Raw genomic sequence first — 23592 nt, 5'->3', positions numbered from 1 at the left:
GTAAAGCAAATCGGGCATGAAGGGAGCAGGAGCGACACAGGATTGTATCTGGCAGGTGCAGAGAAACCTTGTCGGAGGCATAAGATCACACACCATATCAGTGTGCCATAGCAGCACTAATCCCTACTGTATACAGTACATTGCTCCAGGGCCCATCTCTTTACATAGTGCTAGGTGATCATGCTCAGACGCCACAATCTAGTAGAAGACGACGAGGCTGCCATCAACGTCCTTCACAGTCACACAGCAGGAAACACAGGCGCAGTAATACTAATCCGCAATGAGTTATAGTAGAAACATTATGCTTAATGCAATACTAAGAATATAAATAAATGAATGCTAGATGTAATTAGCATTCTCAATTATCTTCCCTCTACAAGCCAACAATTATTCTTCAGATCTTTCCTCTGTGGGCACCAATAACAACCACCAGCCGGCACGCTCTCCGTTTTCAAATTCTTCAAAGTGTCCCTGCCACCGAAATAGAGACGTGTATGCAAATGGTGTAAGTGCGGGCAAGAGGCGGACGTGCCGCTCTTGTAGCAATGTACCTGCAGAAAGTGAGGTCCCTGAATAGTTGCGAATCATTAGTACAAAAAGAGTACAGAGAAGAGTCTACGGATGAGCCGTTACTCTTGAGATTCCGTGAGCTAAAAGATTAGAGGTTGATATGTTCCGTTCCTGCCAAATAACTCATTTATTTCCACCAGTGATCAGGGCTCAACTGACCAATTTGCATGATTTGTCCTCATAATCTAAAACTGTACAAACACCAAATTTAAATACATTTCAAGTGAAATTGTGATTAAATCAACTGATTCAACATTGGAATAACCTCCAAATGATCCCAAACTGCACATTCAATCATTGCTGTCAGCATGTTGATTAATTACCTCGAAAACAAATCACAAGTTGACGAAATGCAGATGGATGAAAGCGGAAGCCTTTGATTTGGACATCTATTCTTGACACTTTATAGGAAATTATATTTGTTAAACATCTTTTTTGTTGTTGTTGCACAAATGTAATTATTTGGGACACTTTTACTGTGCAAAACAGCTATCTGCTTATTTTCAGCCAGTAATGAGTGTTAAAACATGCAATATATAGCAAACAGTGTCTGCTGTAAATGTAAGCTCAGCCCTCCCAAGCACCGGTTCCGTCCAGGATCAGCGCTGAGGGAGGGTCTGCCATTGTATAGTGCTGGCTGCCTCAGAGGTATAACTACAATAGCAGTTATTTTGCTGCGGGGGGGAAAAACAACAGCAAATTTACATAATTGTTTTTATTTAGGTATAATTCTCTTAATTGCTATACTTTAGAATGCATTTTAGAGCATGTGATCATTCAGGTGAAAATAGATTTATTTTTATTGCTGGAAGTGACTATATTGAGTTATAAAATATGTACTTTTGAGAAACTTCACGGTTCCAGTGTGTTCTCTTGTACGTTTTGTGATTTGCCACATTATCCTGTTATAATTACCCCTCAATAATAAATTAATTATTTTGCATAATATTTTATTAATAAACTTTTATAGACTCTGTTACTGTGCATAATTTCTATCAGAAATGTAATTTTGTCCGTACTTGCATCTTTGATTTATGCCTGCAGTACAAATTCATTGGCTTTTGGTCACTGTCCAGGGTGCTGAATCTCACATCTTTCTCATGATGGGGGTAATTTAGGTCCTCATTCTGTGTTGTTCGCTCGCTAGCTGCTTTTAGCAGCATTGCACACGCTAAGCCGCCGCCTACTGGGAGTGAATCTTAGCTTAGCAGAATTGCGAACGAAAGATTAGCAGAATTGCGAATAGAAATTTCTTTGCAGTTTCTGAGTAGCTCGAGACTTACTCCTACACTGCGATCAGTTCAGTCAGTTTCGTTCCTGGTTTGACGTCACAAACACACCCAGCGTTCGCCCAGACACTCCCCCGTTTCTCCAGCCACTCCGGCGTTTTTCCCAGAAACGGCAGCGTTTTTTCGCACACACCCATAAAACGGCCAGTTTCCGCCGAGAAACACCCACTTCCTGTCAATCACATTACGATCACCAGAACGAAGAAAAAACTTTGTTAGGCCGTGAGTAAAATACCAAACTTTTGTGCTAATTTACTTGGCGCAGGCGCACTGCGAACATTGCGCATGCGCAGTTTGCGACTAATCGCTCCGTAGCGAAAAAAAACTAACGAGCGAACAACTTGGAATCACCCCCTAAGTCTGTGCGTGTGTAAAATAAATGTATTTAGAGACACAGGCCTGATTCTGAGTCAGAGGTTCAAAGGTGGGCGCATCCTCACATTATCTGTAGACTGCACATGCACTAAAGATAGCAATTACAGACTGTCTTTGTACGTGAAGTGGGCGTTTCTGGCCAGCAACTGGGTGGTTACAGGCAGCATAGACTGGTGCATCTCATAGGAGCAAAGAGAACATATCGGTCAACTTTTGTGCTTGTTTGCGGCATGCAGGTGGAGATTGGACGCCTGTTTCAGACAGATCTTTTGCGCTAGGCATTGGGCTAACAATGATGGCAGTGTACAGAAAAACAGTAACCGGAGAGGCCATATGCATGACGATGGACAGATACATTGCAGATGGATATTTGCTTCAGTGTGAGGTAGTAAATCTGCAGCTGCTGACTTTCGCACATGTGCCCCACAAGTCCGGATCACACCCGTAGTATTTATATTTGTTATGTTTTGGGATACATGTACATCCATTTAACATTGCCTCATTTCTAGTAAAAGGCAACTATTAAAATGCATTCATTAATGAAGCATTACTACGCAAGGGCATAGACAGAACTTTGTGGGCCCCATAGCAACATTTTGAAGGGGCCCCCGTCCCAGTGCTTCTAGAGAGACACTTCTCTGCAGCAGTTGTTAATGTTATGCCCTGTAATAGTGCCGTAGTTCATTTTCTGGACCATAGTAGAGCCTTATTTAATGTTATGCCCCATAGTAGTGCCCTAGTTTCATTAATGCATCACAGTAGTGCTTAAGTTCCGCCTATGTCACATTTCAGAGCTGCCAGTACACATTATGCCGCACAGTACCCCCAATTCACATTATGATATATAGTGCTCCCCGTTCATATTGTGCCTCATTACAGTGCCCCAGTTCATATTATATAACATTATAATGCCCTCCAGTTCATTTTATACCACACTATAATGAGCAGGTCCAGGGGCATACCTAGATATATTGCAGGCCCCAAGGAAAAAGTTTGAAAGGACCCCTACGTACCACCCAATGGCGAAAAATGTATATAACACATGTAACTGTGACAGGGAAGGTGGCCACTCTCAGCTCTGGGCCCCATAACAGCTGCACTCCCTGCACCTATGGTAGCTACACCCTGTATATAACACATGTAACTGTGACAGGGAAGCTGGGCCCCTCTCAGCTCTGGGCCCCATAGCTGCTGCACTGCCTGAACCTATGGTAGCTGCACCCTTATATATTACACATGTAACTGTGACAAGGAAGGTGGCCCCTCTCATCTCTGGGCCCTATAGCAGCTGCACTGCCGGCACCTATGGTAGCTACACCCTGTATATAACACATGTAACTTTGACAGGGAAGCTGGGCCCCTCTCAGCTCTGGGCCCCATAGCCGCTGCACTGCCTGCACCTATAGTAGCTACGCCCTTGTTGCTACGTGTAGTATATCATATATTTAGTACATTGCTCATGGTCTTTTTATAAAATCAAACATTTGGAAGGCATCCCTCTTTCTTTTCAGATAGGAAAACAACAGACACTGTAACTTGTCGCATCGGTTTAGGTAATTCATTAAGTGCCTATGGAATGACGCTACAAATGAGGAGGCCAGCATATTGAAAACTGAGTTATTATTCTTAATGGAATATATAATTATGAAGCACTTTTCTTGGTCAATTTAGACAAAATATCAAAATATTGAAATAAAAAGTTCACATGGTTCTCTTTCAAGAGAATAATTTAATAGAGGGGAGAGCGATTCCCTGACAAGATCATTGACATGACTTTGGACCTGCGTGTCGCCAAGTTACTAAACTTAAATGATGAAAGCGTCATGATGGAGCTCAGAGTCACTGGAGAGAACACTCCAGTATTTAATATCCTCAACTCCACAGCTCTGGCGTTGGATATTTTCTTGACTAGTAATTCTTTTGCAGGTAGAGCTTATTTATTAAGTGCCAACAGTATATGTGTAGTGTACACAATGTAAAGCTATGTTACTCAACATTAAGAACAGGAAGAAACACGGTTGCATCTTAGGGTCTGTTTCACACACAATGTCAATGTCTGCCTCACAGCACTGATGTCATGGGTTCAATTCCCACCGTGGCTCTGTGTGGAGTTTGTACATTCTCCCCGTACTTGCGTGGGTTTCCTCCGGGTACTCCAGTTTCTACCCACAATCCAAAAATATACTGGTAAGTTCACACAAAAACTTAACACTATTAGGCATTCCTGGATGGTGGCTATGTTAATGTGGGCTTGTCACTGAAGAGGTTGTGAACTCAGATGCCTTCTCCCACACATTGCAGGACCTGATCTGATGGAGATTCTGGACCTTGCTTGAGGGCTGTTGCAAGTTTTGATGGTGTGACCGATTGTTGCATCTAATGATGCACAAAGTAGGTATCCCTGACCTTGCACATTCTGACGGGTGTGATATGGAAGGTAGATAGTGTTTAGGGCGACCACTATTGGTCGACAGTAACTAGGTCAACAGGGTCTCTAGGTCAACATGAGTGCACCGTGTCCCCTCGCATGGCTCGTTTCGCTCGCCACGCTCGGCACAGGTTACCGTTTCCAATTGTAGTCCACGTGGATCGTTAAGTATGAAAAGGTTCAACAAATTTTTTTATTTTTTTTTAAACTCACGTCGAGCTTTTGCCCTGTTGAACTAGAACATGTCGACCTAGAGACCCTGTCGACCTACAAACCCTGTCGACCTAGTCACTGTTGACCAATAGTGGTCGACCTAAATAGTGTCGACCTAGTTACTGTCGACCTAGAGACCGGATCCCGATTCTGACGCACAGATGTACACCGGGGAAGGACTTGTAGCTGCATTTGCATAAAGTCTCATGTGCAAGACCATCAACAGACATGCACATACACACATAATTAGTCTATTAATGTGAATATTGACTTATTCATCTTGTGCAATATGTTGATCAGGAACTCTCGCCTCTTGTTGACTCTCGACATGGTGTTATCCTATTTCTCATCTTCTGGATATTCCAAGTTTCATTTTGACACCAGAACATTTATTGACAAACAATAACATTTTAAAGACAAAAGGGCCAGATGCATCATCGCTTGGGAAGTGATAAAATGGATTGTGAAAAAGTACCAGCCAATCAGCTCCTAACTGACATTTTTCAAACAGGGCCTGTGACATGGCAGTTAGGAGCTGATTGGCTGGTACGTTTTCACTCTCCATTTTATCACTTTCCAAGTGATGATGCATCTAGCCCAAAGTCTTTATAAAATGTGTCCGTCACTCACAGAGAGTCAACTGATAAAGGCCCTCATTCCGAGTTGATCGCACCAAGCAACTTTTTGCTGCTGGTGCAATCAACTAATCTCCGCCTATGGGGGAGTGTATCTTAGCATAGCAGGGCTGCGATCGCTTGTGCAGCCCTGCTAAGCTAAAAAAGTTTCCTGCAAAACAAGACTAGCCCTGCACCTACTTACCCAGTGCAACGGATCCAGCGATGATGGGGCCGGCTTTGTCACACCTCTGCCCTCCGTTCGCCAGGACACGCCTGTGTTTTACTTACCACTCCCCGAAAACAGCAGCAAACGGTAAGTTGACGCCCCAGAACGCCCTCTTGCTGTCCATCTTCGTGCGGTCGCCACTGCGGCCGCTTTCTTCTCTGTCAGCGTCGTTGCCCGTGTGCACAATGCACACACCGCGCATGCGCATTCCAGACCCGTTCGCACCGCAGCGAAGAACCTCTGCGTGCGAACGGGTCGGAATGACCCCCATAGGGTGAATATGGTTGCAGTCTATAAAATAGATGGGCGGCACTCGATTACCCGTCACTGTAATCTTGGCTCACATTATGTTAGCTATAGACTGATTTAATTGGGCTCCAATTTTTGTGCTAAGCTCTAGAATGAGAGTCACAAACATTGTATTATTAAACAGTTGCGGCCCCTGTGGATAGATTGAAAGACTTTCCATATTAATACGATTAATAAGTGCAGGCACATTGTAGAAAACATACCTGGAGTGGGTCGGTAGGTTATTCTTTTCTTGTACGCAATCTTCCTGCCGGCTGCCGCTGAAACCCGACACCACTGACGGTTTAATATCTGTGGCCATTTGACATCTTTTGTCACCTTGCTCAATATTCTCTGTACATGAGGAATTCATGAAGGACCTGAAAGGGAGAAGGCTCAGGTTAGGATCAGAATATTGCTGCCTGGAAGGCACTGCTTCAAATTGTTGTGAATACCCAGCTGGGGTGAGGGAAATAAAGGATGTGAAAAGAAAAAGCCACAGAATAAAATGATTGTTAGAATAAAAGGGAAAGAGAGAAAGATACAGTGGAACTTGGGAGTATCTATAATGTGTACAGTGTGTGCGGTACACACGGGGGGCTCACACCGCTCACCGTGCACACATACATTATACTTACCGCTCTGGAGTTTGGTGCAGCTACCATTTTCCCGTAGATTTGTGCAGTATAGGAACCTCCAAGATCATGGCCTTGGCGCCATGTTTCTGGAGACCTGGGCATGCAGTTCTGCAACTGTGCCAGTGAGAGGGACACACTGAGACTGCACACAGCCTCCTCCTCTCTTAAATTGCTCCTGAAGTGAAACATTAAGAAAAAGACCTGGCATGGAGAAAAGGGTCTGGGAGACCAGCAGTCAGGATGCTGGTGGTCAAGATACCGAACCCGGCATCCTGACTGTTAAAACACCGGCAGGGCTGAGAATGGAAGATAACCCTCCCTCCCCACAGCCTAACCGTAACCTCTCCCCCCACAGCCTAACCCTAACCCTCCCCCCGCAGCCTAACCCCAAACCCTCTCCCAGCAGCCTAACCCTCCCACCGTAGCCTAACCCTAACCTCTCCCCACAGCCTGACCCTAATCCTCCACCTGCAGCTTAACCCTAACCCTCCCACCATAGCCTAAACCTTACCTTCCCCCCAGCAGCCTAACAGTGACCTCTCCCCCAGAGCCTAACCCTCCCCCCGCAGCCTAATCCTAACTTCCCTCCCACAGCCTAACCCTAACCCTCCCCTCACAGCCTAACCCTAACCTCCCCCAGAAGCCTAACCCTTACCCTCCCCCAGCAGCCTAACCCTTACCCTCCCCCCGCAACCTAACCCTCCCTTCACTGCCTAACCCTAACATCCCCCCGCAGCCTAACCCTCCCCCTGCAACCTAACCCTCCCCTCACTTCCTAGCCCTAACCTTCCCCCCTGCAAACCTTGCCCAGATACTTACAGTACGTTCGCTATTCCAGCAGTCGGAATTCTAACATTGGTATTCTGACAGGTTTTGGAATCCCAGTGGTGGTGTCCTGACCGCTGGCATTCCATACATCGGGATGCCAACTACATCCCAGATATGTATAAAGGAAACCCCTAAAACAAATGGAGATAGTGCAGAAAGCAGTGCTGGGAATTTATGAGGAAAATTGTGTAGAAATTAATCATCCTGAAGTGAGAATGATGCAAAGTGAAGGGAATACACAAGAGAAAGAGGAAAGGGAACACAGATAAGTAAGGGAGGGATGAATAAGAGGGAAATGATGTCCAGGTAGAGAGATAAGTGACAGACATTTCCTTTAGAGACATGGAAAATTAAACAATTTCCAAATTGTATAAATGAAATGTATGTTTAGCTCAACGTATAGAAGTATATAGCTGATAGATCTGTCGTGGACATTTTTCAAAAAAGTCTCATTCTTAATTTAGTATAAGGGCTGCAGCTGGCTGGTATTGCAGACCTCACTCTGGTGCCTGGGTAGAAAAGCCCTTTCTCCATCAGAAAATTGTGTTTTTGCCAGAGTTCAGGTGTTTTTTTGTTTTTTTTTAGTGGAACTGGAACCCAAGTCAGAGCGCCAAGTTCTACTGCTCAAATTTCAACCAGGTCACGCATGTGTAAATGGATAATAGTTTGACCTGTGAGGTCTATGGGGGTAATTCCGACCCGATCGCACGCAGCACTTTTTCGCAGCCGTGCGATCGGGTCGGAACTGCGCATGTACGTCGCTGGGCAACGACGAGAACGACGAAGAAAGACTTTGCAGCGGCGGCCGCAAGAAGACTGACAGGCAGGAGGCGGATCCGGGCGTCAACTGACCGTTTTCGGGGACTGCTGATCCGAACGCAGGCGTGTCCAAGCGTTTGGAGGGCGGATGTCTGACGTCCATTCCGGGACCTGACAGGCTGAAGTGATTGCAGTGGGTGAGTAAGTCAGGATCTACTCCTACACTGCACAAAATGTTTTTGCATAGATCGGCTGCACAAGCGATCGCAGCCTTGCTATGCAAAAAAACCACTCCCCCATAGGCGGCGACTATCTGATCGCACAGCAGCTAAAAACAGCTACCGTGCGATCAACTCGGAATGACCCCCTCAGTCACTCGATTCCTTACATTAGGCTACAACTATACATGTTTAGTAATGCCATTAATTCATGGATAGCGCTGTTTTTAGCCTCGTAGTCTAAGCCCCTTCTACACAAGTAACCACAGATATCATAAAGTGAGACAATTCCAAATCAACAAAACCGGAAATGTTACGCTGAGATTTGATTGTTTTAATACTGATAACAGACAAAACACGGAGTTAGGAAACAGAAGGAATACAAAGCATTTTCTCAGATTGAGCCTCAGAGTTCTCAGTCCCTTTACAAGCTGGCAAGGACTTACTGTGTAGAATGAGATACAATGAATGTGATAGACATATTCTGCATAATCAGGAAAAAGTCAAGATTTGGACAGCCATGAATCACGCTGGAGGCTTACGTGCACAGAGCCGGTGATTTACTGTCTCAGCCACAGTGTGCGTGTTTCCCTTTAGCACTCACAAACAAAATTAAGTAATTCCAACAATTAGACAGAACGCTTTTCTCTAGATATCCCTGCAGGAAGAGAGGCTTAACCCGATACTACAGTACTGTACTTCTGTGCTGGCTATTTTATATCCTGAAATTAACATTGAGACATTCAGGGCCTAATGCAGTAAGGATCGCATGCTAACCGGCGCCTCCCCCCGTTCAATAAGCAAAAATTGCGGACGCATAGCAATTTCTGCTTGTTAGCAGAAACTGAGGATGGCTCCTTCCGGCACAGCTTAGTTGCGCCCGCAGGAGGGCCGTAGCTATGTTCTCGATCACTGCGGCTGCGTGTGACGTCATGCAGCCGCCATGATCATGCCCCCGTACACGCCACACCGCCCCCTGTGTGGCCGCTTCCACACCCGCAACGCTCTGCCTCCTCCGTGGAAACGGAGCATTGCCCGCTCCCCCCCCCCCCCCGCCCCGCCACCGCCTCTGCCTGATTGACAGGCAAAGGCAGTCGCCTTTTATGCGACCCCCCGCAGAAAATGCAGGCGCATGCACCCGCATCTTTTTCTCATTATATACGGTTGGATCGCACACTGTGATCCAACCTGAATTAGGCACATATTTGTCTAGTAATATCACTGTATACCACAATAAAGTGAGTGCATCATTGACACGTAGGGGTAAATTTACTAAGAATCGCATTTGGTTTCGTAATCTAGTGACTGATTACATAACCCCCAAAAAATCACACCTGTAAAACTTCACAACCAAATGGAGAACAAGGTGGCAGAACAGTGTTAAACATGTCACACATCTCTATATACAACATAGCGTGGGATGGCTTGGCTTATGTGCCCATTCCACTTTCCTTCCCATTTTTTACTTCTAGGTTCTCTCTCTGGTCTGAATGTTTTAGGCTTCGTGTTCATACTGCTAAGATTGTTCTCTTTGTGTGATAGTCACTTCGGGGCAGCACACATAAAATTGACAGACTGCAAAGCTCTGTGTGTCCAGATCTGTCAGGGCAAAGGACCCATGAGACTGGAAGGGACCTGGTGACACTAACAACAGCATAGAGCTTGGGGTTCAGGCAGATGAAGTCTAGAGTAACGAAGGAAACCTGGAATTTGGTGACAGCCCCCATGATTAATGAAGCTGATTGTTTATCTTGCTTTGCGCTATGCAATGTGCGTTGCTTCGTTTGCATGCACTATAGCATATCACAATTGCTGCTGTTTTCCTGTTTTGCTTTTTGGGAAATCCGTCACAGCACAAGCAGCGAGATTCTGTTCCCCAAACACCAACGTCCCTGGAGCACATGCCTGAGCCTAGGTACTTATTGCATTCCTGAGATGACAAGAAGCTTTTAGAAAATCCTCACAAGGGCATATTAATGATCATTTCCCACAGACACAGGGAAACGACAAAATCTTATTTCCATAAGTGATGTCAGCTTCCATGGACCCCAGTGACAATAGGGCAGAACTGTAACAGAAGATGGTGCGATTCTCATTTATATTAGGCTGCAATACAAATATACTTATATCCGTAACGCTGAACAATCCATGCATACCTAAACTGTGAAATCAGTATGAATGATAGGAGCGTGGATTGCCAGCAGAAAAGGGTTCCGGCGTAGTGGTTTGCGTGCGCAATGTGAAGTGATATATAAAGCAAAGTACAGAACATCACAATTTTGCCTTTATTGAGCTCACACTTTAACTGACTGGAATGGGGATTCGTTTCAGCTAATTTTCTCCTAGATACGCCACAGTTTCATTTCAAGTATTCTGGAAATGCTTTCTTGTCGTCTGACAATGAAGCATTCATCTCAGTGCCCAGATCACAAATGAGCTACTCCGAGGACTGTTAATAATTATCGTTTATTTTCACCGCTATTCACGGCAATAAAAAATGAAATATCGCCTGGATATATAAAAAAAAAGCGCTCTTAGAGACAGGGGCTCGGAAAGGAACCTGTACCTACGGTGTGTTGGAACAGATCACCAATGCGATTACTTGTCTGTTGGGATTACTTGTCTGTGCGTTGATTCTGCACCAGTGCAGTCTGCTAGCCATGCATGCGTGAGTGGAGAGTGCAGGAGAAGTGTCGTACAGATCCCTCTCCAGTACTTTTTGTGCAAAGTAGCCCGTAGGCTACAATAACTAACACCATTCTACTCCGGAATGTGGATTGGTAAATTCATCAAATAACTAGACCCATAGGTTTCTAACTTTTGCGATCGAACATGCATACTGTAGATGCAGTTGGGGTATTCTCAATATTTACAGGTACCTCCCGAAATGGGTGTTTTCAGGGGATATCCTGCAAATATGATTTAATAAATAGGCCCCTATGTGCGGTCAGAAGATGTCACCACATGCAGAGCAATACTGGACATTGTATTTCCAAACTCAGGAATGATCTGATTATTTTTTATTATTATCAGGCATTGTGCTTGGTAAGGATAGGGGGCCTATACATTATCACCTATAGGCCCTTTACACACGTAGAATCACTCGTCTCCACAGTGTTCCGTAGTGCAGTGGCCCTGTCTGTGCGCCAGGCAGTGTAAACTCTTACCGCTAGTAATTAGCAGTGCCACTAGCAAGGATCATTGGACAGCTGCTCCTCAGGGGCGTAGTACTGGTGACCGGCGGTCTCCTGACCGCCGGTCACCTTATCGACGCCGGGATCCCGGCAGCATACCGACGCCGGGATCCCGGCGGGGAGGGGCGAGTGCAGCAAGCCCCTTGCGGGCTCGCTGCGCTCGCCACGCTGCGCTCGCCACGCTGCGGGCTCGGTGGCGACCTGCGGTCGCCACGGGTTCTATTCCCACTCTATGGGTGTCGTGGACACCCACGAGTGGAAATAGTCCCTGTTGGCCGGCATGCCGACCATCGGGATAGTGAGCCGTCGGGCTCACGGAGGAGGTCATGTGACTGTCGGTCAGCTGACCGGCGGTCACATGAATACCACCCGCTCCTCAGACCAGCTGTTCCACTGCTGGAGCAATACAGATTTGCCCTTGGACATAACTGTCCACCACAGCAACTTGTGGCGGGTTCGATATGTAGTTATCGGGGGCCTCCAGTAATGACCAGGCCACCAGATAAGTTATGGCATTGATCTGGTTACCTGGTATTGCCGGTAATACTGTAGCACGTGGTCAGGTTTAGTCCACCATGCCATGCAGCTTCAGTTTTGTCACAACAGTTGACTGCGGGAATAAAAAAACAATGACACCTATTATCAAAGTGGTTTTAAACTATTGCACTTGTATAATCCTAACCATATGTCCCAGGCTATATATTAGTGGTAAATATAACACAGAAAACCAAAGGTTAGCAGTTTGGGGTTGCGTAAACGGCGGTCGGAATCCCGGCTGTCAGCATGCCGACGCCGGGATCCTGGCCGACAGGATGCTGGCAGGGTGGCGGGCGCAAGGAGGCGCCTTGCGGGCTCGCCAACTCTATGGGTGTCGTGGACACTCACGAGTGGGAATAGCCCTGGGCCCCCTGCCGGCATTGGAATGCTGACTGCCGGGATCCCGACCGCCAGTCACCTGACTACATCCCATAGTTTGATATGGGAAGACGATCAGGTGGATGAGTTTCCTATATCAATGCTGTAATATAGCTTGTTTCTTAGTACATTCCTAGACTGATTCAATTTGTACCATCTCCCTGGATCTCTCAGTACAGTCTGTCTCTGTCTGTTTGTTGTTAGCTACATTGCTAATTAATTGCAATCTAATGACCACTTTGTGTGTTGCAGAGACAAAGAGCTGTGTTGTGTTATTTTGTGACTAGGGTCATTCTTTATGTACAGAAAACCATTTGTTTCCCTAAAGCGATGCTGCGCTATGTACGGTTACTGCACCTTTTTTCTGGAAATGCAGCAGAACAGAAGGCGCACAATTCTCGTACCAAACAGAGCACAGTAATGTAACACAATGCTTCAAATTCTATCCTGCGCTTCGGAGAATGAAAGTGAGATCATAGATACAAAATGCATATGGTAATTACAGGAACAGGAGTAAAGTTGATTTCCTTTGTATCTCCTTAGTTTGCATTATAGTGAATTGTGCATAAATTTATATGTTTCGCTCATCTATAATAAGGAGTTCCGATAGTTTTTCCTATCCAGTCTAAAAAGGCGTCTTCTTCAATATGCCCCTATTACCAGCGGCGGTACCTACCATTTTCAGACTGGGGGGCTGCAGACTCCACAATCCGCAATATATATTGCGCATGCCCAGAAATCTAGCCGGGCTCGTGGAAGTAATGAGAGGGGGTGGCCGATGTATCGCATTGGGTTATTCAATTATACCCCTTTTTTTGGGGGGGGCACAAAAATTTTACCGTTTTATCCTAAATACACATAGGACCCAGGATAAGTTTCCAGACCTATTTGTTTTTGTAGCTGGGTCCGTAAACACTGGGCTGTTATCGGGCATTTTTTCCCCATCTGCCTGAGGCAGGAGGAAAAAAATCCCTGATGACTGCCCAGAATTTGGGACAGCATAATAGCCCTGAAAGGGTGGGGGTGGGGGGTCAATTTGCTGTGATGATTTACCGTGGCCAATTGAATTCCCCCTTTTTTAAACAACAAGTTAATAACCTTTTAAATACTCATCTGTCTTTCTACAAATCATTTTTAGAATGTATTTTCAAAATCTCCCTGTAGGACAGAGAAGTAGGGCTGCCAGTTACAAATACAGTCACATGGGATAGATTTACTAAGGTTTCTGAAAATGAAAAGTGGTGATAGCAACCAATCCAATTCTAGCTATCATATCTATAATGCATTCTAGAAAATAATAGAATCTGATTGGTTGCTATGGACAACACCACCACTGTTAAGTTATGGAAGCTTTAGTAAATCTGCCCAACAGGCTCAGTATGTAATGTGAGAACACAGTGGGGATAAGTAGGGGGAGGATGTAACAGTGAAACTGAGCTCAATGGGGCATTCCAAATCCTCTCTTATCACTATATTATGTGCGATGTGACTGTGTTAGTCACATTACCGTGAAGCTGTGTAGAACTAAAAATCATTCATAAAAGCCTAAAGAAAAAAAAAACCAAGGAAAAACATATTAACGAAGATTTTTTTATAGCCTTCAACAGTGATTGTTAAATAAATAAGTAACACAGTTGGGTTGAGGAGAACGTTTGTTGCTTTTAGATAGACAAAAGCTTGTATTTTCTCTTTTCTACAACAGTACTACTACAATGTACAGTATCTTAAAGCTTCTTTTCTGTATGATGTACCAATGTTCTGAGGGGGTCATTCCGAGTTGATCGCTCGCTGCCTATGGGGGAGTGTATTTTTGCTTTGCAAGTGTGCGGAATGACCCCCTTAATGAGTACTTAATTGAGTTTTGAAGGAAAGGGAAAGAATTGGACTGTGGGTGGCGCACCTTAATTGGTCTTTCCATAGAACTCCATTGTGTATATTTACACAGCATTAACCATTTAGAATGCTGTAACAAACATTGCAATTGAATCATAATATTATAAATACACGTTAACCGTATCTTATTTGATTTTAAGCTTATTTGAGTTTTACATAGCCTAAGGGCAGTGCCAAGCGGGTGTTTTAGAGTGCCATGATGTTCTGATGAGGGTGTCGGCTCAGTCAGTATAATGGGAAGTGAAGGGTGAAAGCTGTTTCCCGGTCTTAGCAAAGTGATTCCATTGTCAAAATGCGGCATGCTTTTCTGTTGGCGGCAGAAGAGCTTTAGTGTGACAAGGGCACAGCGCTCCACATCCACTTTCATGTTCCACTGACTGAGCGTATCATCGCTTTAGAATGCCACGGTTTCCTGATCAGAGAATCACAGCATTCTAAGAGTCCCTGCCGACACTGCCCTCATAGTCAGCAGGTAGAGTTTCTTTTTTACGTTTTTATATTTGCTTTACTAACATTTGCTTTGCTATTTAAGTGCGTGCATCACTGTCAATGACTTTAGCCTTGCGTGTAGTCTCCCATGTCGTGTCCCAGTTTTCACAGGACAATTGTTTTTTGACACTGGAAATCTTTAACTAAATATTTGGAAAACTTGATTAATTGGAACTGTTGTACTGTATTTGGCATCCAAAATAAGGCAACTGAATCGTTTGGTTTGTTCCTTTAAAATCGTTTGGTTTGTTCCTTTAAAATCATAAAAGCCTTAACTTGGATATGCCGCTGGCCTGTTGTAATTTCAATTCTGCTACAATTGAATGATGGGATCTATTTACACTTACTGTAGCCCCTTAATTCTGGGAGTTTTTTCAAGATTTAGGGCTCATGCCTGTTTATCAGAGCCCTTGTTCTGGGGATGACAAGCCCCGGTGGTAACCTCCTTTGATCACCAGTGGCCTCATATGAAGTCAATATATCATGGCAGTAGCTTGGTGAGCCCACGGGGGGGGGGGGGGGGGGAATATTATTAAAATAAAAAATAATTTATTTATTTATTTAATATACAATTTATTTATTTTTCTATTTGTTATTTATTTAGATTTAAACAAAATGTCTTTATTTATGTTAAATATGGAACTAGAAGCCCAGGAAGACAGTTCAAGCATGCATTGGCTGGGCCAGCGACGGGTAAGGTGGGTACACATTTTGCGACGTGCTCTATGAGCGAAGTTGCCTAGTGTTTCTCCTCCCGCGCCGGGGCGGTTGGCGGCCGGGCATACGCACTGAGTGATATGACGTTCATATTCTCAGTGACATCACGTCGCGGCCCGGCTGTGTAGGCAGCTCTTGGACGACAGTCCAAATTGAGCTGCCTGCATGGCCGACAGCGAGGATCGTTAACGACCCGCGGGGCTGCGCATTGCTGGTCAGCGTACACACTTGCAGAGAAAGTGAGCGACGGCGCTCAGGAAGGGTGAAAATGAGCGGCGTCGCTCATTTTATCGGCAAGTGTGTATGCACCTTAAGACTGCTCTTACCGCTGCTGGCTAGTGCCGGGGTAGAGCACAGCGTTGCCCAGTTGCCAATTTTCTTAAAATTGCACAAACTTTCTCTCTTGCTGCAAAGAGCAGTGCTATAAAATCTTCATAAACAGGCAACCAAAAGCGATAATCATAGTTTGCAGTTACACATTGGCGTAAATGCACATTTTACATTTTTATTTTATTTTATGCCCAAATAAATGAATTACAGTACCATGGGATTTTTGAGACGTTATCGGCGATGTCACCTAGCTAATTGAACTTTATTAGACAATGTGAAAGCCTGTAGCAATCATTTGCCATTATAGCGAGGGAGGGAGTGAGCGGAGAGTTTAGTGCAGGAAACCTGGGAGAGAGGCAGAGGGTGGGGAGGGGCTGCTAGGAGAGGTGGCGTATGGGTGAGTGCTTGTCAGCTGGCTGATATGGGATCTGACACTTTGATATGTATTCAATGCCACCTCCTGCTTCTAAATATTTATTCTTGCGGCTGTGCTCTGTCTAATACAATCAGACCTTATCCAAGGAGCTGCCACATCCTCTCACATCTGTTGCTGTCCTGCAGCACTGAGAGAGCTTCTATCCCATTGGCTGGCAGTGGATTTAACCCTTACGCGGCACCATGACCTCTGGTGTACTTTTTGGACATTCTGTCAGTCAAATATGATTTCACAGCAATCCTGAGAAGGACAGGCGGGAGTGAGCCGGCCGTCTCTTATCTGCTATAAAATTAAAGCGTTCCTGTTTTTTTTTTTTTTTTCCTGACAGAATTATATACTCTCCTTTGGGTATATTACTCTGCTGTCATTATTAGGTTACATATATCATATTTATTATTCTGTCCGCTTTTATATGTCAGATTTTTTCACTTGGCTGCCCACAGGCTTAACGTGGCTCACAAAGGCTTTTCCGTTTATATCAGTCCACAGACAGCTGTAAAGTGCACGGTGTTATTGTACGTGTTTACCCCAGTAGAGTAGCTGTATAAACTGCTGTATATTAGTGTTTCTGCTGCACTTTGTGTTTATGTTGTGTTTTACTATAATTCGTACATTGGAGTTCTTATAGTGTATTTCTCTGGGGGTCATTTACAAAGTGAAAGAAATATTGCCTAGCAGTAGAAAAGGTGCCTTTCCCCTGTTGTGATGCCTTTTGTGTACATTGGCCCTCATTCCGAGTCGTTTGCTCGGTATTTTTCATCGCATCGCAGTGAAATTCCGCTTAGTACGCATGCGCAATATTCGCACTGCGACTGCGCCAAGTAATTTTACAATGAAGATAGTATTTTTACTCACGGCTTTTTCATCGCTCCGGCGATCGTAGTGTGATTGACAGGAAATGGGTGTTACTGGGCGGAAACACAACGTTTTCGGGGCGTGTGGATAAAAACGCTACCGTTTCCGGAAAAAACGCAGGAGTGGCCGGAGAAACGGGGGAGTGTCTGGGCGAACGCTGGGTGTGTTTATGACGTCAAACCAGGAACGACAAGCACTGAACTGATCGCAGATGCCGAGTAAGTCTGAAGCTACTCTGAAACTGCTAAGTAGTTTGTAATCGCAATATTGCGAATACATCGGTCGCAATTTTAAGAAGCTAAGATACACTCCCAGTAGGCGTAGGCTTAGCCTGAGCAACTCTGCTAAATTCGCCTTGCGAGCGATCAACTCGGAATGAGGGCCATTGGACCCTAAAGTGGGGTGTTGATCATAGGGTCGACAGTAACTAGGTAGACAGTCATGAGGTCGACCACTATTGGTCGACAGTGACTAGGTCAACACCTGAAATAGGTCGACACGGTCATTCGGTCAACATGGAAAAGGATCGACATGGGAAAAGGTTGTCATGAGCTTTTTATATATATTTTTTTGTATCGTTTTCTTCGTAAAATGACCGTATCCCCTCGCATGGCTCACAAACTTCGGGCAAGGTGTCTCGCTCGGCTGCCGCTGCGCTCGGCACAGGTTTCGCTTCACAATTGTAGTCCACAGGTATTGTCAAGTATGAAAAGGTTAAAAAAAATGAAAAAATATTTTTGTGTGTGAAAAACTCATGTCAACCTTTTCATGTGTCGACCTTTGCCATGTTGACCTAGTGACCATGTCAACCTATTAACCTAATGCACGTCGACCAATAGTGGTCGACCTGAGTGTCGACCTAAGTGCTTTCGACCTAAAGGCCGGATACCCTAAAATGACAGAGGTTCTCCATAGAGACCAATATACTAAAGAAGAGGAGGAATCAGTCCCCCTAAAGTGTGGGCAAGTCTCCCGACCAGCTGCCACCAAATCCCTGCAGCCGCACACAGCCTCCCGCAGCCGGGAAGGGGGGGGGTGACATGATTCGCACCTTGCCCTCCAGGAAGTGGTGCCCCCCGTTTGCAGCCTCTTGCCTTAGCAGGCAGGGGGCTAAGATGCAGCGTCTCCTGTCCCACAGACTGGCAGTGTGGCGCTGCGCCATGACACCACAAACCAGCAACACACTCTCAGCGTATCACAGGAGGAAGAGCAGCCGGTGGCTCGTCCATATAAAACCTCAGACTGGGCGATATTGTATTCCTCACCCAATGTCCTAGGTGCACCCACAAACGCCTAACTCTTCCTAATGGTAACACAGGAGAAGCAAAAGGAGCAGACACAACAAAACCAAACGTAGTTCCAGATGTGTCAACTATGGTCATTCTGGTGGGAATTACGTAATAAAAAAAGATGTAGAGTGTCTAGCAGCGAAGGGTTAACATTTACATATTGCGTAATAAACACAGTAGGTATACATAGTTTTGAAAACATCCTTTGTCTCTACTTTAGAAGTACGATCGTCCTCATGTAGCCTGGGGAATGTTACTTTTACATATGGCAGCCCTCCCCTCTTATTACTGTGGTTACATTCGCTGATGCAGACAAATAGCATTGGAAACACAATGAGGGTAATTCCAAGTTGATCGCAGCATGAAATTTTTTAGCAGTTGGGCAAAACCATGGCCCTCATTCCGAGTTGTTCGCTCGCTAGCTGCTTTTAGCAGCATTGCACACGCTAAGCCGCCGCCTACTGGGAGTGAATCTTAGCTTAGCAGAATTGCGAACGAAAGATTCTCAAAATTGCGATTAGAAATTTCTTTGCAGTTTCCGAGTAGCTCGACACTTACTCTGCCACTGCGATCAGTTCAGTCAGTTTCGTTCCTGGTTTGACGTCACAAACACACCCAGCGTTCGCCCAGCCACTCCCCCGTTTCTCCAGCCACTCCCGCGTTTTTCCCAGAAACGGCTGCGTTTTTTCGCACACACCCATAAAACGGCCAGTTTCCGCCCAGAAACACCCACTTCCTGTCAATTACACTACGATCAGCAGAACGAAGAAAAAACCTCGTAATGCCGTGAGTAAAATACCAAACTTCTTAGCAAATTTACTTGGCGCAGCCGCAGTGCAAACATTGCGCATGAGCAGTTTGCGGAAAATTGCTGCGATGCGATGAAAAATAACGAGCGAACAACTCGGAATGAGGACCCATGTGCACAGCAGTGGGGGCAGATATAATATGTGCAGAGAGAGTTAGATTTGGGTGGGTTATTTTGTTTCTGTGCAGGGTAAATACTGGCTGCTTTATTTTTACACTGCAATTTAGATTGCAGATTGAACACACCCCACCCAAATCTAACTCTCTCTGCACATGTTATATCTGCCTCCCCTGCAGTGCACATGGTTTTGCCCAATTGCTATCAAAAATCCTGCTGCGATCAACTTGGAATTACCCCCTATGTCATTACAAGCAGACAGTGCGGTCTCCTGCCCAGGGTAAGTGTTGCTGTTAGTTGCTTGCTGTTCCATGCAGCTGGGACCTCAGAGCCTCTATCACAGGGAGTTATAATATTAGCCTGGCGCAGACATACACAACTCCCGCAATGTTCTACAGAAGACATCGGGGGTATGGGCAAACTGATTACCCCAGCCGTACACGACTCATCATAGATCCATTGGCGTTTCTAAAATGGGTGCAGTGTGCGCGGTGCACACGGGCCGGAGTCCCGGGGGGGCCCACACCACACACACTGCACTCATTTCTCCTAAACTTACCTTTCCGGAGTCCATCGGTGACCGTGTGTGGGCCCCTTCCTCTCCCGTAGCCGTCGCGCCGCTGCTAGCGCACTGACCACTAGAGACTCTGACACAGTGCCAGAGTCTACAGCGCATGCGCAGGACTCCAAAAAAATGGCGCAGCAGCCATTTTTCGGAGGCCCACACACGGAGTCTGCACACGGGTCCCCTCCTCTATAGAGACGCCCCTGCATAGATCCACATTACTGTGCCGTTCTAATTAATTCTATGGTGCAGGGACCAATAAAAACAAAAATACAGGTACTTACTGTACATATTTTATAAAGTTGTGCTGCGCACATCAGAGAGACATGCGGGGTAATTACCATGTCTAGACGCAAATGCGTCTAATCTAAAGCACCACACACAATTGGATTCGCCATGCCTCTCAGTTGTATATCGTACCAGTTTGAAGAACACCACAGTTATTGGGCACTATGGGAGATTATAGGAAAGTGGGTGTGGCTATACTGAAATGTCAGCGTGATAGGCAGGTGGGGTTGAGTTTGTGGATTAGTGAGGTAGTTTGGGTGGAGGAGGGGCTTACATGGTCATGACTTTATTTTTCTATATTGGGTTCTATGGTATTATGGGTTTAACACCTGAAAATAATTCAAAGCTTGTACTTATGCACAGGTGATTTGAATGATTGCAGATTGATGACCTACCCAGCCAAGTTTTACAAATGGACCGCCAATAAGTCAGATAAACTGGGCAGTTTTTTATTAAAAAGTTTACTTTTTTCTTTTTTCTTTCATTTATCTTGTATGCAACCCACCCTGATGGCCTTCTATGACAGCGGTGGCCAACCTGTGGTTCTCTGAACTTTTAAATGTGCCCCCAACTGCAGTCGCAGGAGAACAAGAATGAGAGTGACTGTCACTATAATCTATGTCCTATAAGAGCCTGTCCCGGCAAAGAGCTGGAAGTAAAGTGGTAGCTTATGTTATCACACTGTTTCCTGGTCTGGAATGCATCAGTGTGGGGAGAAAAATAGGGATCCGGAGGATCGCTTTATGAAAGAATATGCAGAAAAGTAGCCTATAGGCTAGAATAGGCTAACGCTATCTGCAGATGGCGTTCACTACAGGGGTCAAGCTGTAAATTGGTAAATCCGGCTTCATAAACCTATGGTTGCTGCTTTGTGGTTGGAAATGCGGCCAAGGCAGATATCGGAGAGATCTGCTTAAGCCCTCCATGTCAACTAACAGGGATCCTTAATACAGGGTGATTCAAAAGTCACAGTACACCCTTTTGTTTCAAAAACTGTGCAGAAAATGGGAAAACTGACTTAGATTCAAGATGGCGCCTATGTTCAGTACATACCCTAAAAGATAGCCCACCTTACCCATACCTTACTGGAGTATTCCATTTTCCCATTTCCTGCAGGGTCTTTGAAACAAAAGGGTGTACTGCGACTTTTTAATCACCCTGTATTTGTGGGTATCCCCTGAGAACTGTTGTATCATGGAATGTCTAATAAATATGCCCCATAATGTCTTTTTGGGTGTGATGTCAAGCTGAGGCACTATGATAAACTGTCCCAAAGCTTCTATTGCTATTTAAAGTAGAGATGAGCGCCGGAAATTTTTCGGGTTTTGTGTTTTGGTTTTGGGTTCGGTTCCGCGGCCGTGTTTTGGGTTCGACCGCGTTTTGGCAAAACCTCACCGAATTTTTTTTGTCGGATTCGGGTGTGTTTTGGATTCGGGTGTTTTTTTCCAAAAAACCTAAAAAACAGCTTAAATCATAGAATTTGGGGGTCATTTTGATCCCAAAGTATTATTAACCTCAAAAACCATAATTTCCACTCATTTTCAGTCTATTCTGAATACCTCACACCTCACAATATTATTTTTAGTCCTAAAATTTGCACCGAGGTCGCTGGATGACTAAGCTAAGCGACCCTAGTGGCCGACACAAACACCTGGCCCATCTAGGAGTGGCACTGCAGTGTCACGCAGGATGGCCCTTCCAAAAAACACTCCCCAAACAGCACATGACGCAAAGAAAAAAAGAGGCGCAATGAGGTAGCTGTGTGAGTAAGATAAGCGACCCTTGTGGCCGACACAAACACCGGGCCCATCTAGGAGTGTCACTGCAGTGTCACGCAGGATGGCCCTTCCAAAAAACACTCCCCAAACAGCACATGACGCAAAGAAAAAAAGAGGCGCAATGAGGTAGCTGTGTGAGTAAGATAAGCGACCCTAGTGGCCGACACAAACACCGGGCCCATCTAGGAGTGGCACTGCAGTGTCACGCAGGATGGCCCTTCCAAAAAATACTCCCCAAACAGCACATGACGCAAAGAAAAAAAGAGGCGCAATGAGGTAGCTGTGTGAGTAAGATAAGCGACCCTAGTGGCCGACACAAACACCGGGCCCATCTAGGAGTGGCACTGCAGTGTCACGCAGGATGGCCCTTCCAAAAAACACTCCACAAACAGCACATGACGCAAAGAAAAATTAAAGAAAAAAGAGGTGCAAGATGGAATTGTCCTTGGGCCCTCCCACCCACCCTTATGTTGTATAAACAGGACATGCACACTTTAACCAACCCATCATTTCAGTGACAGGGTCTGCCACACGACTGTGACTGAAATGACGGGATGGTTTGGACCCCCACCAAAAAAGAAGCAATTAATCTCTCCTTGCACAAACTGGCTCTACAAAGGCAAGATGTCCACCTCATCATCATCCTCCGATATATCACCGTGTACATCCCCCTCCTCACAGATTATCAATTCGTCCCCACTGGAATCCACCATCTCAGCTCCCTGTGTACTTTGTGGAGGCAATTGCTGCTGGTCAATGTCTCCACGGAGGAATTGATTATAATTCATTTTAATGAACATCATCTTCTCCACATTTTCTGGATGTAACCTCGTACGCCGATTGCTGACAAGGTGAGCGGCGGCACTAAACACTCTTTCGGAGTACACACTTGTGGGAGGGCAACTTAGGTAGAATAAAGCCAGTTTGTGCAAGGGCCTCCAAATTGCCTCTTTTTCCTGCCAGTATAAGTACGGACTGTGTGACGTGCCTACTTGGATGCGGTCACTTATATAATCCTCCACCATTCTTTCAATGGTGAGAGAATCATATGCAGTGACAGTAGACGACATGTCCGTAATCGTTGTCAGGTCCTTCAGTCCGGACCAGATGTCAGCATCAGCAGTCGCTCTAGACTGCCCTGCATCACCGCCAGCGGGTGGGCTCGGAATTCTGAGCCTTTTCCTCGCACCCCCAGTTGCGGGAGAATGTGAAGGAGGAGATGTTGACAGGTCGCGTTCCGCTTGACTTGACAATTTTCTCACCAGCAGGTCTTTCAACCCCAGCAGACTTGTGTCTGCCGGAAAGAGAGATCCAAGGTAGGCTTTAAATCTAGGATCGAGCACGGTGGCCAAAATGTAGTGCTCTGATTTCAACAGATTGACCACCCGTGAATCCTTGTTAAGCGAATTAAGGGCTCCATCCACAAGTCCCACATGCCTAGCGGAATCGCTCCGTGTTAGCTCCTCCTT

The 23592-nt window shown here is 45.5% G+C and overlaps 1 protein-coding gene and 1 long non-coding RNA gene across 5 annotated transcripts in view; one reads left to right on the top strand and one right to left on the bottom strand.

The window, feature by feature from the left end:
* The window catches only part of ERBB4 (erb-b2 receptor tyrosine kinase 4), a 1260323-nt gene that overhangs the window by 372968 nt on the left and 863763 nt on the right, over nucleotides 1-23592 (top strand). The gene's annotated exons all lie outside the window — the stretch shown is intronic.
* The window catches only part of LOC134943349 (uncharacterized), a 93822-nt gene that overhangs the window by 26087 nt on the left and 44143 nt on the right, over nucleotides 1-23592 (bottom strand). For both annotated transcript variants that reach the window (XR_010181487.1, XR_010181486.1), the window contains exon 4: nucleotides 6231-6386. This is a non-coding gene — a long non-coding RNA (uncharacterized LOC134943349). The remainder of the gene's footprint in view (nucleotides 1-6230; nucleotides 6387-23592) is intronic.

The sequence above is a fragment of the Pseudophryne corroboree genome, chromosome 7 (genome assembly GCF_028390025.1).
Source record: "Pseudophryne corroboree isolate aPseCor3 chromosome 7, aPseCor3.hap2, whole genome shotgun sequence".
In the NCBI taxonomy this organism is placed as follows: domain Eukaryota; kingdom Metazoa; phylum Chordata; class Amphibia; order Anura; family Myobatrachidae; genus Pseudophryne; species Pseudophryne corroboree.
This window is presented reverse-complemented; position numbering and strand designations above follow the sequence as displayed.